Source organism: Mixophyes fleayi, chromosome 2 (assembly GCF_038048845.1).
Source record: "Mixophyes fleayi isolate aMixFle1 chromosome 2, aMixFle1.hap1, whole genome shotgun sequence".
Classification (NCBI taxonomy): Eukaryota; Metazoa; Chordata; class Amphibia; order Anura; family Limnodynastidae; genus Mixophyes; species Mixophyes fleayi.
In genome coordinates this window covers 44,375,104-44,389,850 of record NC_134403.1, presented here as the reverse complement: position 1 = coordinate 44,389,850, position 14,747 = coordinate 44,375,104, and the positions used below count along the sequence as shown (strand labels likewise).

The following is a 14,747-nucleotide window of genomic DNA, read 5'->3' as shown; positions in this document are numbered from 1 at the left end:
CCTCAATAACATTCAATAACAATCATTTCCACTAATTTACAGTGTATTCTGAACACCTCACAATATTGTTATTAGTCCAAAACGTTGCAACGAGGTATCTTTCTGGACTGCGTAGTGGAGTGGTCCCCACAATATAATAAGAAAACCATCAACTGGTCCTAATCGCACCAAAAAATGTACCTGGACTGCGTAGAGGAGTGAACACCACAATATAATTTAAAAACCCTGAACTTGTATGAATTGCAACAAAAAATGTACCTGGACTGCGTAGAGGAGTGGTCACCACAATATAATTTAAAAACCCTGAACTGGTATAAATCGCACCAAATAATGTACCTGGACTGTGTAGAGGAGTGGTCACCACAATATAATTTAAAAACCCTGAACTGGTATGAATCGCACCAAATAATGTACCTGGACTGCGTAGAGGAGTGGTCACCACAATATAATAAGAAAACCATCAACTGGTCTTAATCACACCAAAAAATGTACCTGAACTGCGTAGAGGAGTGGTCACCACAATATAATTTAAAAACCCTGAACTTGTATGATTCGCACCAAAAAATTTAGCTGGACTGCGTAGAGGAGTGGGTCACCACAATATAATTTAAAAACCCTGAACTTGTATGATTCGCACCAAAAAATGTACCTGGACTGCGTAGAGGAGTGGTCACCACAATAAAATTTAAAAACCCTGAACTTGTATGAATCGCACCAAATAATGTACCTGGACTGCGTAGAGGAGTGGTCACCACAATATAATAAGAAAACTATCAACTGGTCTGAATCGCACCAAAAAATGTACCTGGACTGCGTAGAGGAGTGGTTACCACAATATAATTTAAAAACCCTGAACTTGTATGAATCGCACCAAATAATGTACCTGGACTGCGTAGAGGAGTGGTCACCACAATATAATAAGAAAACCATCAACTGGTCTGAATCGCACCAAAAAATGTACCTGGACTGCGTAGAGGAGTGGTCACCACAATATAATTTAAAAACCCTGAACTTGTATGAATCGTACCAAATAATGTACCTGGACTGCATAAAGGAGTGGTCACCACAATATAATAAGAAAACCATCAACTGGTCTGAATCGCACCAAAAAATGTACCTGGACTGCGTAGAGGAGTGGTCACCACAATATAATTTAAAAACCCTGAACTTGTATGATTCGCACCAAAAAATGTACCTGGACTGCGTAGAGGAGTGGTCACCACAATATAATTTAAAAACCCTGAACTTGTATGATTCGCACCAAAAAATGTACCTGGACTGCGTAGAGGAGTGGTCACCACAATATAATTAATAAAAAACCCTCCACGGGTCTGAATTCCCAAAAACTTGAATTCCCACTGCGTAGTGGGGTGGCCCCGGTACCCAATTTGATACCGGGGCCACAATATAATAAATACACCCTCAACTGGACAGAATTCCACCAAACAAGTATCTGGACTGCGTAGTGGGGTGGCCCCGGTACCCAATTTGATATTGGGGCCACAATATAATAAATACATCCTCAACTGGTCAGAATTCCACCAAATAAGTATCTGGACTGCGTAGTAGGGTGGCCCCGGTACCCAATTTGATACCGGGGCCACAATATAATAAATACACCCTTAACTGGTCAGAATTCCACCAAACAAGTATCTGGACTGCGTAGTGGGGTGGCCCCGGTACCCAATTTGATACCGGGGCCACAATATAATAAATACACCCTCAACTGGTCAGAATTCCACCAAACAAGTATCTGGACTGCGTAGTGGGGTGGCCCCGGTACCCAATTTGATACCGGGGCCACCATATAATAAATACACCCTCAACTGGTCAGAATTCCACCAAACAAGTATCTGGACTGCGTAGTGGGGTGGCCCCGGTACCCAATTTGATACCGGGGCCACAATATAATAAATACACCCTCAACTGGTCAGAATTCCACCAAACTAGTATCTGGACTGCGTAGTGGGGTGGCCCCGGTACTAAATTTGGTACTGGGGCCACAATACCTCCTCCAAGTTCCAAGTGTAGTGTTTATAACATATTAACACTACACTAATTCTAGCACGTCAATACCTCTTGTTTTAAATAATGGCAGCGCATTTAACTTTTGATTTAATTTTTGAATTTGTTGACATTTTCTTTTACTTTTTGAACATGGCAAACGACTGTTGAATGGTCACATAATGCCAAAAAAAGAGTTGCAAGATGGAATTGTCCTTGGGTCCTCCCACCCACCCTTATGTTGTTGAAATAGGACATGCACACTTTAACAAACCAATCATTTCAGCGACAGGGCCTACCAAACAACTGTGGCTGAAATGATTGGTTTGTTTGGGCTCCCACACCAAAAAAACAATTCATCTCTCCCTGTACAAACTAAACAGGCTCTACTGAGGAAAGATGTCGTCCTCATCCTCAACCTCTGATTCCTCTCCCCCTACAGTGTGTACTTCCTCCTCCTCGCACATTATCAATTCGTCCCTGCTGGACTCCACAACCACAGGTCCCTCTGTAATATCTGGAGGGCAGTGCTGTACTTCATTAAGGAATTGATTATTCATTTTTATAAACATCATTTTTTCAACGTTGTGAGGAAGCAACCTCCTTCGCCGCTCACTGACCAGGTTCCCCGCTGCACTAAAAACTCTTTCCGAGTACACACTGGAGGGGGGACAACTCAGGTAAAATATAGCCAGTTTGTACAGGGGCTTCCAAACTGCCTTTTTTCCTGCCAGTAACAATATGGACTGTCTGACATGTCTATTTGGATGGTGTCAGCAAAATAATCCTCCACCATTTTTTCAATTGTGACAGTATCCAATGCAGCGACAGTAGACATGTCTGCAATGGTTGGCAGGTCCTTCAGTCCGGACCAGATGTTATCAGCATCCCCGCCAGCGGCTCTTTTAGGAAAACTGAGCTTTTTCCTCGCAGCCATAGATGTGGAAGAAAATGAGGGTGGAGCTGTTGGCATGTCACGGTCCTCTTCAGAGGACAATCTCCTGACCAGCAGGTCTTTGCACCGCTGTAGACTTGTGTCCACCGGAAACAGAGACACAACATACGCTTTACACCGAGGATCGAGCACGGTGGCCAGAATGTATTCCTCTGACTTTAAAAGAGTGACCACCCTCGGATCCTGGCAAAGCATACCGGGGGCTACATCCACAAGAGCTACATGCTTGGTGTAATCGCAATGGTTTACCAGCTCCTCCCTCACTTTCTCCAGCTGCTTCTGCAACAGCCTGATCAGGGGAATGACCTGACTCAAGCTGGCAGTGTCGGAACTGACTTCTCGTGTGGCAAGTTCAAATGGCTGCACAACCTTGCACAACACGGAAATCAGTCTCCACTGCGCTTGACTCAGGCACATCCCCACTCCTTTGCCTATGTCGTAGGTGGCTGTGTAGGCCTGAATGGCCTTTTGCTGCTCCTCCATCCTCTGCAGCATATAGAGGGTGGAGTTCCAGCGCGTCACAACCTCTTGTTTGAGGTGATGGCAGGGCAGGTTCATGCTTTTTTGATGTGCCTCTAGTCTGCGATAGGCACTGGCTGAATGCCGAAAGTGTCCAGAAATTTTGCGCGCCACCGCAAGCATCTCCTGCACACCCCTGTCACTCTTGAGGTAATGCTGCACCACCAAATTAATGGTGTGAGCAAAACATGGGACGTGCTGGAAATTGCCCATATTTAATGCCCGCACAATGTTACTGGCATTGTCTGACACCACAAATCCCCATGAGAGTCTAAGTGGGGTAAGCAACTGGGAGATAATTTCCCTCAGTTTCTCTAATATGTTGTCAGCGTTGTGCCTCTTATTAAAGCCTGTAATACACAATGTTTCCTGCCTTTGCACGAGCAGCCATTTTGTAGATGCTGCTACTGATGCAGCTGTTGCTTTTGCTGCGGAAGGGGGTGCATCTACCCAGTGGGCTGTCACAGTCATATAGTCCTTTGTTTGCCCAGAACCACTTGTCCACATGTCCGTGGTTAAGTGGACAGTGGGTACAACCGCATTTTATAGAGCACTGAGGACACTTGATCGTACTTCTCTGTACATTTTTGGTATCGCCTGCCTAGTGAAGTGGAATCTCGACGGGATTTGGTACCGGGGACACAATACCTCCATCAACCCTCTAAATCCCACTCCACTGATGGCGGACACCAGGCGCACGTCTAACACCAACATTGCAGTTACAGCCGCAGTTATACGCTTTGCAATAGGGTGACTGCTATCGTATTTTGTGGTCATGGCAAACGACTGTTGGACGGTCAATTGTTTTGTGAAAGACTTAGCGGTCTTACGACTTCCCCTCTGGGAAGATGACCGCCTAACAGCAGCAACAGCAGCAGTGGCAGTAGTAGGCGTACCGCTGCAGGATTCCTCGGATGAATCCCGTATTGAAGAGGACTCAGTCTAGCTGCTGACTTGGGCTGCAGGACTGAATCTGATGGAGATCGTGGAGGAAGTTGACGAGGAGGGTGTTGCTGGTGTGTATCCAACTGGACCACGGGATTTAGGTGTCCCTGTACCGATGACGGTCCTAGCCCCAGTTCCTGAACTAACCACTGAACTATGAAGGTTATTCAGGTGACGTATAAGGGAGGATGTCCCTAGGTGGGCAAGATCCTTATCCCTGCTTATTTGAGCTTTACTTAAGCTACATATGGCCATACATTGGTTGTTCGGATTTGGATAAAAATAACTCCAGACCGAAGAGGTGGATTTTTTGGTCTTCTGACCAGGCATGACGATGGGCTTTTTCATCCCATGGACATCAGCTGTTTCCCCCCCTGGTGCCTCATTTTCAATAACCACATCACCATCCTCATCATCAAGTTCCTCCACAGCGCCAGCTACATCATCAATAGCCTCCTCCTGAGCCACCTCTTCCCGTACAGTGATGGGAAGGTCAGGCTTGACAACCACCAACACCCTTGGACTCGCCTTGGGGATTTGTGATAATTTCTCTTTAGAAGGCAGAGTTGTTTGCTGTTTTGTTGCTGACAGCATAACTCTCTTCAATTTTTTGTAGGGGGGGGGAGGAGGAGGAGGGCTAAGATCCTTGGGTGAAGCTGAACCACTAGTCATGAACACGGGCCAGGGCCTAAGCCGTTCCTTGCCACTCCGTGTCGTAAATGGCATATTGGCAAGTTTACGTTTCTCCGCAGATGATTTTAAGTTTCTCTTTTTGCTACTTTTTGAGAACTTGGGCTTTTTGGATTTTACATGCCCTGTACTAGGAGATTGGGCATCGGGCTTGCCAGACGACGTTGATGGCATTTCATCGTCTATGTCATGACTAGTGGCAGCAGCTTCAGCATTAGGAGGAAGTGGGTCTTGATCTTTCCCTACTTTATCCTCCAAATTTTTGGTCTCTATTATATGTAGCACAAGATACTGCAGAATGTGTGAACTTGGTAATATTGCAGTACCAATGGACTTATACTGCTGGATTGGTTTTGCAAATTTTGTTATAATTACTTTTTTTTAAAAAAAAAAATAAAATTTTTTAAACACTTGTTTATAATGGAGAAATAACTATGCCCTTAGAAGCACAGAGCACAGGACACAGCACCACTGGACTGAACAGGACATAGCACAGGACCCAACAGCACCACTGAACTCAAAATTGACAGAGCACAGCACACAGCACCACTGGACTGATACTGCAGAATGTGTGAACTTTGTAATATTGCAGTACCACTGGACTTTTACTGCTGAATGTGTGAACTTGGTAATATTGCAGTACCAATGGGCTTATACTGCAGGATTGGTTTTGCAAATTTGGTTGTAATTAAATTTTTTTCTTAATTATTTTTTTGTATTTCTTTTTATAACTTTTTTTTAATTTTTTAAACACTTGGGAATAATGGGGAAATAACTATGCCCTTAGAAGCACAGAGCACAGGACACAGCACCACTGGACTGAATAGGACACAGCACAGGACCCAGCAGCACCACTGAACTCAAAATTGACAGAGCACAGCACACAGCACCACTGGACTGATACTGCTGAATCTGTGAACTTTGTAATATTGCAGTACCACTGGACTTTTACTGCTGAATGTGTGAACTTGGTAATATTGCAGTACCAATGGGCTTATACTGAAGGATTGGTTTTGCAAATTTTGTTGTAATTAAAAAAAAATTTAATTTGTTTTTTGTATTTTTTTTTATAACTTTTTTTTAAATTTTTTAAACACTTGGGAATATTGGGGAAATAACTATGCCCTTAGAAGCACAGAGCACAGGACACAGGACCACTGGACTGAACAGGACACAGCACAGGACCCAGCAGCACCACTGAACTCAAAATTGACAGAGCACAGCACACAGCACCACTGGACTGATACTGCAGAACACAGCACAGCACAGCACAGCACAGCACAGAACTAAACAGCACAGCACAGAACTAAACAGCACAGCACGAGATCTACCAGGACAGAGGACCACCTAACACACCCTCCCTCTACCCTGATCAATGCCCGAGTGAAGATGGCGGCGAGTAACGGGGAATTTATAGGATCCGAGTACCGCGAGATCCGACAGCGGGATTATGACTCCGAGCCTCGGTTTCAAGTTTTCATTTGGCGCCGGCAGTCTGAATTTGAGATCCGTTTAATTTTTTTTTTTTTTCCACTCCTCACTCAGAGGCCGGTGCGTACGGCCACTGCGTTCCCTTGGGACTGCGCCCTGGGCGATGGCACCGCCCGCACCGGCCTCGTTACGGCTCTGGATCCCAGTATACGTCTCTATTTGAATCTGGGTATAAGGACTCTGTGACTATACGTTACTTGCCGTATGTAGACATGTAGACAGAACACAGTACAGGATACACACATGCATATGTGCAATATAAAGTCCCATCTGAACACAGGCAAAAAAATAAATTCAGTAAATTAAATGAACAACTGTTAATAATATAATCATTAATAAAAATATATGTTTTTTTAAAAAAAAAATTGGGGGGAATTTTACATTAAATACATAAATTAGGATGTTCTTAATGCCTACTGTACCTAAAATGTATTTTTATAGTTTATTTTACATGCAAACACATGTTCTGGCATGCGTACATGTAGTCATCACTATCAGTCGGCACTTACACCTGCCCTGGAGCTTGTGCAAATGATACAGCTAAAAAACACGTACTAATTTTATATACCCTGAACTTTAATCAGCCGCATCTGCATTATCATGTCCTCAGCACACCCTTACTCTATATTACCTATGTCCGTTCTTCCCTTCCCACCCTCGTTCAGCCCTTCAAGTCGTAGGCAGTCATAAGTATCAGCTGCACTCAGACATTTGCGTTCACTGGCACAAATCCTGTTCGCGCATGTGCAGAGCTTTGTCACACAAGATACCTCACGTAAAAGGGACATACATCCAAAGATGAATCAGGCACTGGATGTATTTCTGATACCTAACTCTGTAAACTAAAGATGTAGAAATGTCCCAGCTACTGGCGGGCATTGATAGGCATTGATATTTATAATATACATTTTCCATGGTCAAAGTGTTATCTCAAAGTTCTTGTACAGGTACACACTATAGAATTTTTTTTCCAATATGATATCTAACAATTGAAAGTCCCGATTCGCATGCCAATTCATGCATACACACCTACACGATTTACCTTCAAATCTGTCCTTATCATAACCATCTGCTGAATAGATCGTGACTCTGTAAACTCCATGGAGATCTGCCTACAATTCTGGTCATCAGTGCGTACACACTGCAGGATTTGCCCGACATCGTTCCATCGTTTATAGAGATTTTTAGTCCGGTTATAAAATCAATTCAAATAATACAATGTGCTTTGGTACGAAAAAAACATGATCGTGGGAGCTTACACACTAATGTGATAATGTGATTGGCCCGATAATCGTGTGAAAAAACCTGTAGTGTGTACCCAGCATAAAAGTTTTGCAGAATGTTTTGTTTTAGGGGTGAAAGTAGAACATATATCCTATTTATTATTATTATATCTTCCAAATACGGCCCCTATTCTATCAGTAAGCGTTTGGTATATATGTTCTCTAATAGAGTGTCCATATTTGGTGAGCTGGCCGTACAGAGTGCTCTGTCTATAGGGAGTGCCCTGCCAATGACATCATCCTGCCAATGTCATCATCCTGCAATGTCATCATAAGCAGCACAAGTAGACTTTCATGTTATTCAGTGCAACTGTGACGGCAAGTTTACTGATATGATAGGGTCTATTTTGCATATTTAACCAATAAAAGAAATTATATACACAAAGCCAAGAAAAGAGCCAAGAACAGGACGATAAAACAGACCACTAGTGATGGATAACAAGTGGCCTTGAGAGCCTTCACCTGCAGCCCCCAGCTCCTTCCTGCTTTATTGTCAGATTTGTTTGTTTTAGCCTGTAACACTTGTTTAAAGTGACTCTTGATATGTTATTACAGATAGGTGTCTCTTTCTTTAATTTAATGTATTTTTTTTTAATATATTACAATGGGTAATGTGCAACCCTTCTTAAGCATACATGCCAACTCTCCCAGAATATCCAGGAGACTCCCGATATTCGGGTAGGTCTCCCGGAATCCTGGGAGAGCTGGTGATTCTCCCGCATCTACCCATTTCACTAAATTAGAGCCGGCATGTACGGGCGGAGGGGGCGGGGCTTTGCGATTTGTGTAATTTTGGCCCCGCCCCCAGTGATGTGATGCTTGTTTGGGGTCTTTTTATGCAAATTGCAAAGCCCCGCCCCCTCCACCCATACACCCCTCGTGCCTTCCAGGATCTCCCGGACCCGGCCAACATAAGGTTGGCAAGTATGTTCTTAAGATTAAAGGGTCGCACCAAAGTGTTTCAGGTTACCCATCACTGCACTAGATGCACCCCACCCTCATTTTGTAGACCACCATGATTTGTAGGCTTATTCAGATCAGGACATACTGTATATACAATGTTTGCTATGTATATTATTTATAGAATTTGTATGGAATATGCTTCTGATGAAACGGCTCTACTTGGCCGAGAAACGCGTCAGCGTACAGCTGCGCTGATTATTGGTGTCCTACAACCTCGGAGTTTATCCTTACACAGTGCTGAATCTTACTCTAAGGAACTACTGACAGGCTGGATCTTAAGACGGACACTTGCTCTCCTTCTCCACAGGCTGGGGTAAGTATATTACACGATTTGGACCTTTTATTCCTGCAGTCTTTCTACCATACTGCTTCATGTGACTATCGCTCCCACACGCAATTGTGTCAAGTTTCAACGCTGACTTTGGTCCCGTTACTTGCCCATGGGCTGGATCTCAGGATGGCTTTCTGTCTCTTCTCTCCACAGGCTGGAGTATGCGATAAGTACACTGCACAATCCAGATTATTCATTCCTGTAATTTATTGCCTTAAAGCACAAACGCTTTCCCATTCAAGCTGAGTCTATTTGTTTTACGAGCTCAGGATCTCTTTAGGATCCGTTACTACGTGTATTCAGCACTTACTGGAATTGTGTTTCAACCACTATCATCCCTTTCACTAGGGAGTTGTGAGTGTACAAGAACTCCACTCCACTGTTTATGTGTTTTGAATATGTCCTGAGGGGTCAGACACCATTTTCTTAGACGCATAGTATCTTTTATGCATATATTTTTATTGCAATTTGTTTCAATAAATTTTAGTATACATATTTATCCCAGCGCTCATTTTTTCTTTTTTATTTATTGTATGAAATATGTGTGTCTTGGTAAAAGGTCAACGTGGAATCATGTGGAATCATGTTGGGGACAGTCCAGTCTTGGGTAAGCCAACTTCTACTGTACTACATGTCCCAGCATCAACAATCGTTTTATGTAACATCAGATAAGGAAACCTATAATAGACTATTTATAACTGACTTTTAAATAACGAGGCTGTGGCTTAAGTAAGTAAGATTAGCTGAAAAATAAACTGTCCGTGAACTGTCATGTAATGTGGGATAATTATCAAACAAGAGCTAAATATAGGTAAGAATCTGTGAAGTAGACAGAAACTTTAATGTTGATTCAGTATCAGGATTCCTGCACACAGGCACCAACAAGGCAACAACAAGTGGGTGATAAGGTGCCCGTGATGTGTGGTACTGAGGGCGCAGATGGTGTAGTGCGTTGAAAGGAAGCCCCTGGCAACATGCACCGTGGATGTGGCCTAAGTCTCACTTTGAACACTTAATAATAGCCGTTCCACACGTATTTCCATCTCCTGGACTAGTGTAGGGATGTGAGTAATAATACTGACCCCACGTATAAATCTGGTTGTTTAAAGATCCAATTTGGCCACCTATGCGAGGACCAAACTGCAGAGTTCTTAACATTTAGTGACAACCAGATTAGGTGGGCAGTGACCTCACATTTGCAGACAATAGTCATCAAACAACCAGACTTAATCAAAAGTGTCTGAACATCAAACAGAATATCGGAGCGCAGAGAGAAGGTGTAACTACAGATGGAGCAGACTGTAGTTCACATCCTGCTCTGCACCGTGATGCAGATGGCTCAGAGTATCACAGCTGCACACAATTCATATTCATAGAATATATGTTAGAACAATCTCTCTAAGCGGTGAGCCATGTCATTTCAATTTAAATACTTCAATAAACAGTGCTCCATCTATTTATATTGATCCCGGTTGGAATTTGATAACGTTGGTTGGTCTTTGGTGTCTGAGCAATTTGGTCATAAACAACCAAATTGCGCATTTTGATTGGTCGTTATCTGTGGCTAGCTTTAGGCATACAGATGAAGCATGTCAATAGTAGACCAGCCATACTTGCTGCACGGCACATCAATCAATCCACTCTCGTCTAACTGCCTCCCACTACCATTGAAGTAGAAGATAGTGGGTGGAGATATTGTGCCGCAATGTTGTGCAACTCCCCACTCCACGTGTGGTTGGATGGCACTGAATACAGCCATGTAGTGGAAAGGGTAAAATATTTCATCCATTGAACGCAATGCCAAATGTAGAGCATGCAAATAGCGCCAATAAGTAAAACAAAAGGGGGCGTGTCTAGCGTTTCTGAAGTGCTAAACTGACCCTAACTAACTAACTTAATTTAGGCCATGCTGACCAGCTGTATTCCTATGCACTGTGTATGTGTATAAAACGTTACTTCATAATCCATGTGCAATGTGTACATTATGGGCCTGAATCAAATAGGAAAGTAACTTGTAGTTTAAAAAAGTGCACGGAACTTGGGTATAGCTCCAACCGTATACAAATCCAAGTCGATCTCAAGATGCACTTCGATTTGAATTTGGGTGTAATTACGCTCTACCTAAACAGTATAATCATTAATTAAAATATGGTTGATTTTTAAAAAAAAAAAAAAAAAATTTTATAATTTTTTTTTACATTAAATAAATAAATCAAGATGTTCTGAAGCGTTCTGTACATACAATGTGTTTTTCCGGTCTATCATAGTTGCATACACATGTTCTGTGCTGGCTATTAGCATGCATACGCGTACTCTTTCAAACAAAGACTATCATCTTCATCAGCAACATTTATTTAGATAGCGCTAGCATATTCCGTAGCGCTGTACAATTGGACTATGCCGTGCGAGTCATCACTATCAGTCAGCACTCACACCTGCACTGTAGCTGGTGCAAATGATACGGCGGAAAGAAGTGTATTAAAGGGAAATCAGGACTTGAATCGTCCACATCTACGTCAGCACGCCCTTACTGTACATTGCCTACGTTCATCCGCCCCTTTCCGCTCTTCAAGTTGAAGGAAGTTGTAAGTGTAGCTATTTCACTCGAGGTACGGCAAGAACACAGTCTTACGACCGAACATGACTCAGGTCCTATGTGGGACCATTGAAATTCCACAGACCGCTGAAATTAGGTTGCCGTTGTATAATTAACCTGAGCAACAAACCCACTATTAATAGCAGAGCCCAGCCAAACGGTCTTGAATTGTATTAGAAGTTGTAATTATAAATAAATTACATGATTCAGACAAACATAATGTACTGTGTAATGTACCATAATGTACTATGCGCAATACAAACATCATTCTAACCTTTGGCTTTATTAGAAGAAATTGTCACATTATTACAAGTTATGCTTACTGAACAAGGAATGCAAAACATGCTGGTGGACATGACCTCTGTTTGATTCTATAGATTGATTGTTACTTCAAATGCAGGTACTATTTATTGCATTACCAAAGCAATTCCAGTCAACTTGACAACCAAAATAGCAATGTCGTCCTCTGCACTCCAGTGGCAGCAGCGCTGTATATTCATCTACAATTTATTGCTTGGTATCAAACATAAACATTGAAATGTCACATCATAATGCTGAGTACTACCACCTTTGTACCTCATTATGAAAACTCAGTTTAAAGAAAATTCAGTTTGGGCCGCAGCTCATTAAGTAAAGCTATAATACTGAATGTTGCTTGCCTGGGGTTCAGCGTACCTTCTGATTCGAAAGGGCCCCAGAGGTCAAACCCAGTGACGCTCTCATTGCTCCTGCCCATGCAGGCTTTTCTTTGAACAGAAATTGTGTTACCAATGCCCTTCCTGCAGAAATGTCCCATTCACGTGAATGGGAAGTGACCGGAGGAGAGGTGTGAGCGAGACCAGCAGCATAAGAAGTGCGGAGATTGTCGCTGGGCTGTTACAGAAAATGAGGATCCCGATAGATTGAGAGCAACAACAAGCAGCAGGTATTTAATATTCAATACTATTGATGAACTTACTAAACTCCACCCAAAACTGAAGTGTGTCACGCACTTTAAACACAACAATAAATATTGACTTAGAAAGTCATACAAACAAGAAATAGAAAAATAATTGCATTTAACATGCAACAAAGAGGGGTTTTATTGTGCAGTTGGTCAATATTGTACAGGGACGTTTACAGGGACACAAATTCCCAGGGACAAATATTTAGATTCAGTCTCTGTGCACTAAGGGGGGGAGAAACACTGTGCAATAATGGGGGATGTCAATGCAATAGTGGGGTTATCCCAGTGTGAGAATGATGTATCCCTGTACAACAGTGGGGTCAGTAACGGTGTAACTCTTGATGATATTTATTAAGTTAGATTGTTACCATGGATCATGAAGCAGAGTGAGTGTGCTCCTTCTTATACATAGAACACATGGAGGGCGAAACATATTGCCTTTGTGGTTCTGTGCAGTAATGGGGGATATCTGTGCAGTAATGGGGGGTCTCTGAGTAATAATGGGGGTCTCTGTGCAGTAATGGGGAGATCTCTGTGCAGTAATGGGGGGTCTCTGAGTAATAATGGGGGTCTCTGAGTAATAATGGGGGTCTCTGTGCAGTAATGGGGAGATCTCTGTGCAGTAATGGGGGGTCTCTGAGTAATAATGGGGGTCTCTGTGCAGTAATAGGGAGATCTCTGTGCAGTAATGGGAGGTCTCTGTGCAGTAATGGGAATCTCTGTGCAGTAATGGGGGATCTCTGTGCAGTAATAGGGGGTCTCTGTGCAGTAATGGGGGATCTCTGTGCAGTAATGGGAGGTCTCTGTGCAGTAATGGGGGGGTCTCTGTGCAGTAATGGGGATCACTGTGCAGTAATGGGGGTCTCTGTGCAGTAATGGGGATCACTGTGCAGTAATGGGGGTCTCTGTGCAGTAATGGGGGGTCTCTGTGCAGTAATGGGGATCTCTGTGCAGTAATGGGGATCACTGTGCAGTAATGGGGGTCTCTGTGCAGTAATGGGGATCACTGTGCAGTAATGGGGATCTCTGTGCAGTAATGGGAATCTCTGTGCAGTAATGGGGGATCTCTGTGCAGTAATAGGGGGTCTTTGTGCAGTAATGGGGATCTCTGTGCAGTAATGGGGGGTCTCTGTGCAGTAATGGGGGTCTCTGCGCAGTAATGGGGGTTCTCTGTGCAGTAATGGGGGGTCTCTGTGCAGTAATGGGGATCACTGTGCAGTAATGGGGGTCTCTGTGCAGTAATGGGGTCTCTATGCAGTAATGGGGGTTTCTGTGCAATAATGGGGGGGTCTCTGTGCAGTTATGGGGATCTCTGTGCAGTAATGGGGATCACTGTGCAGTAATGGGGGTTCTCTGTGCAGTAATGGGGGTTTCCGTGCAGTAATGGGAATCTCTGTGCAGTAATGAGGGATCTCTGCTCAGTAATGATGGGTCTCTGTGTAGTAATGGGGGTCTCTGTGCAGTAATAGGGGGTCTCTGTGCAGTAATGGGGGTCTCTGTGCAGTAATGGGGTCTCTATGCAGTAATGGGGGTTTCTGTGCAGTAATGGGGATCTCTGTGCAGTAATGGGGATCACTGTGCAGTAATGGGGTCTCTGTGCAGTAATGGGGGTTTCTGTGCAGTAATGGGAATCTCTGTGCAGTAATGAGGGATCTCTGCTCAGTAATGATGGGTCTCTGTGTAGTAATGGGGGTCTCTGTGCAGTAATAGGGGGTCTCTGAGCAATACAGCTTCCATTTTCCATGATATATTACATTCTGAGTTTGAATTATATACTGACCAATGTAGGGGTACAGAAAAGGTTAGTGGGTCACTGGCTAACACTTTGCATCGGGTGCCAGGGACCTCTAGCTATACCACGAGGACAACATATGTTTATCCCTTTACATGAAAAACATTTTTGGCACTAATAGTTTATATTGAAGTTTCCCTATGTTTCACCAGGGGCACATGGTAATTAAATTGTGCATGTATAAATATAAGTGTTTCACACCAATCCTGAGTGACCTCTGTAGATTAGGAAC

At 43.3% G+C, this 14,747-nt stretch overlaps 1 protein-coding gene across 1 annotated transcript in view; it reads right to left on the bottom strand.

Annotated features, from left to right (window-relative positions):
* The window catches only part of ARHGAP20 (Rho GTPase activating protein 20), a 98,113-nt gene that overhangs the window by 27,924 nt on the left and 55,442 nt on the right, over nt 1-14,747 (bottom strand). The gene's annotated exons all lie outside the window — the stretch shown is intronic.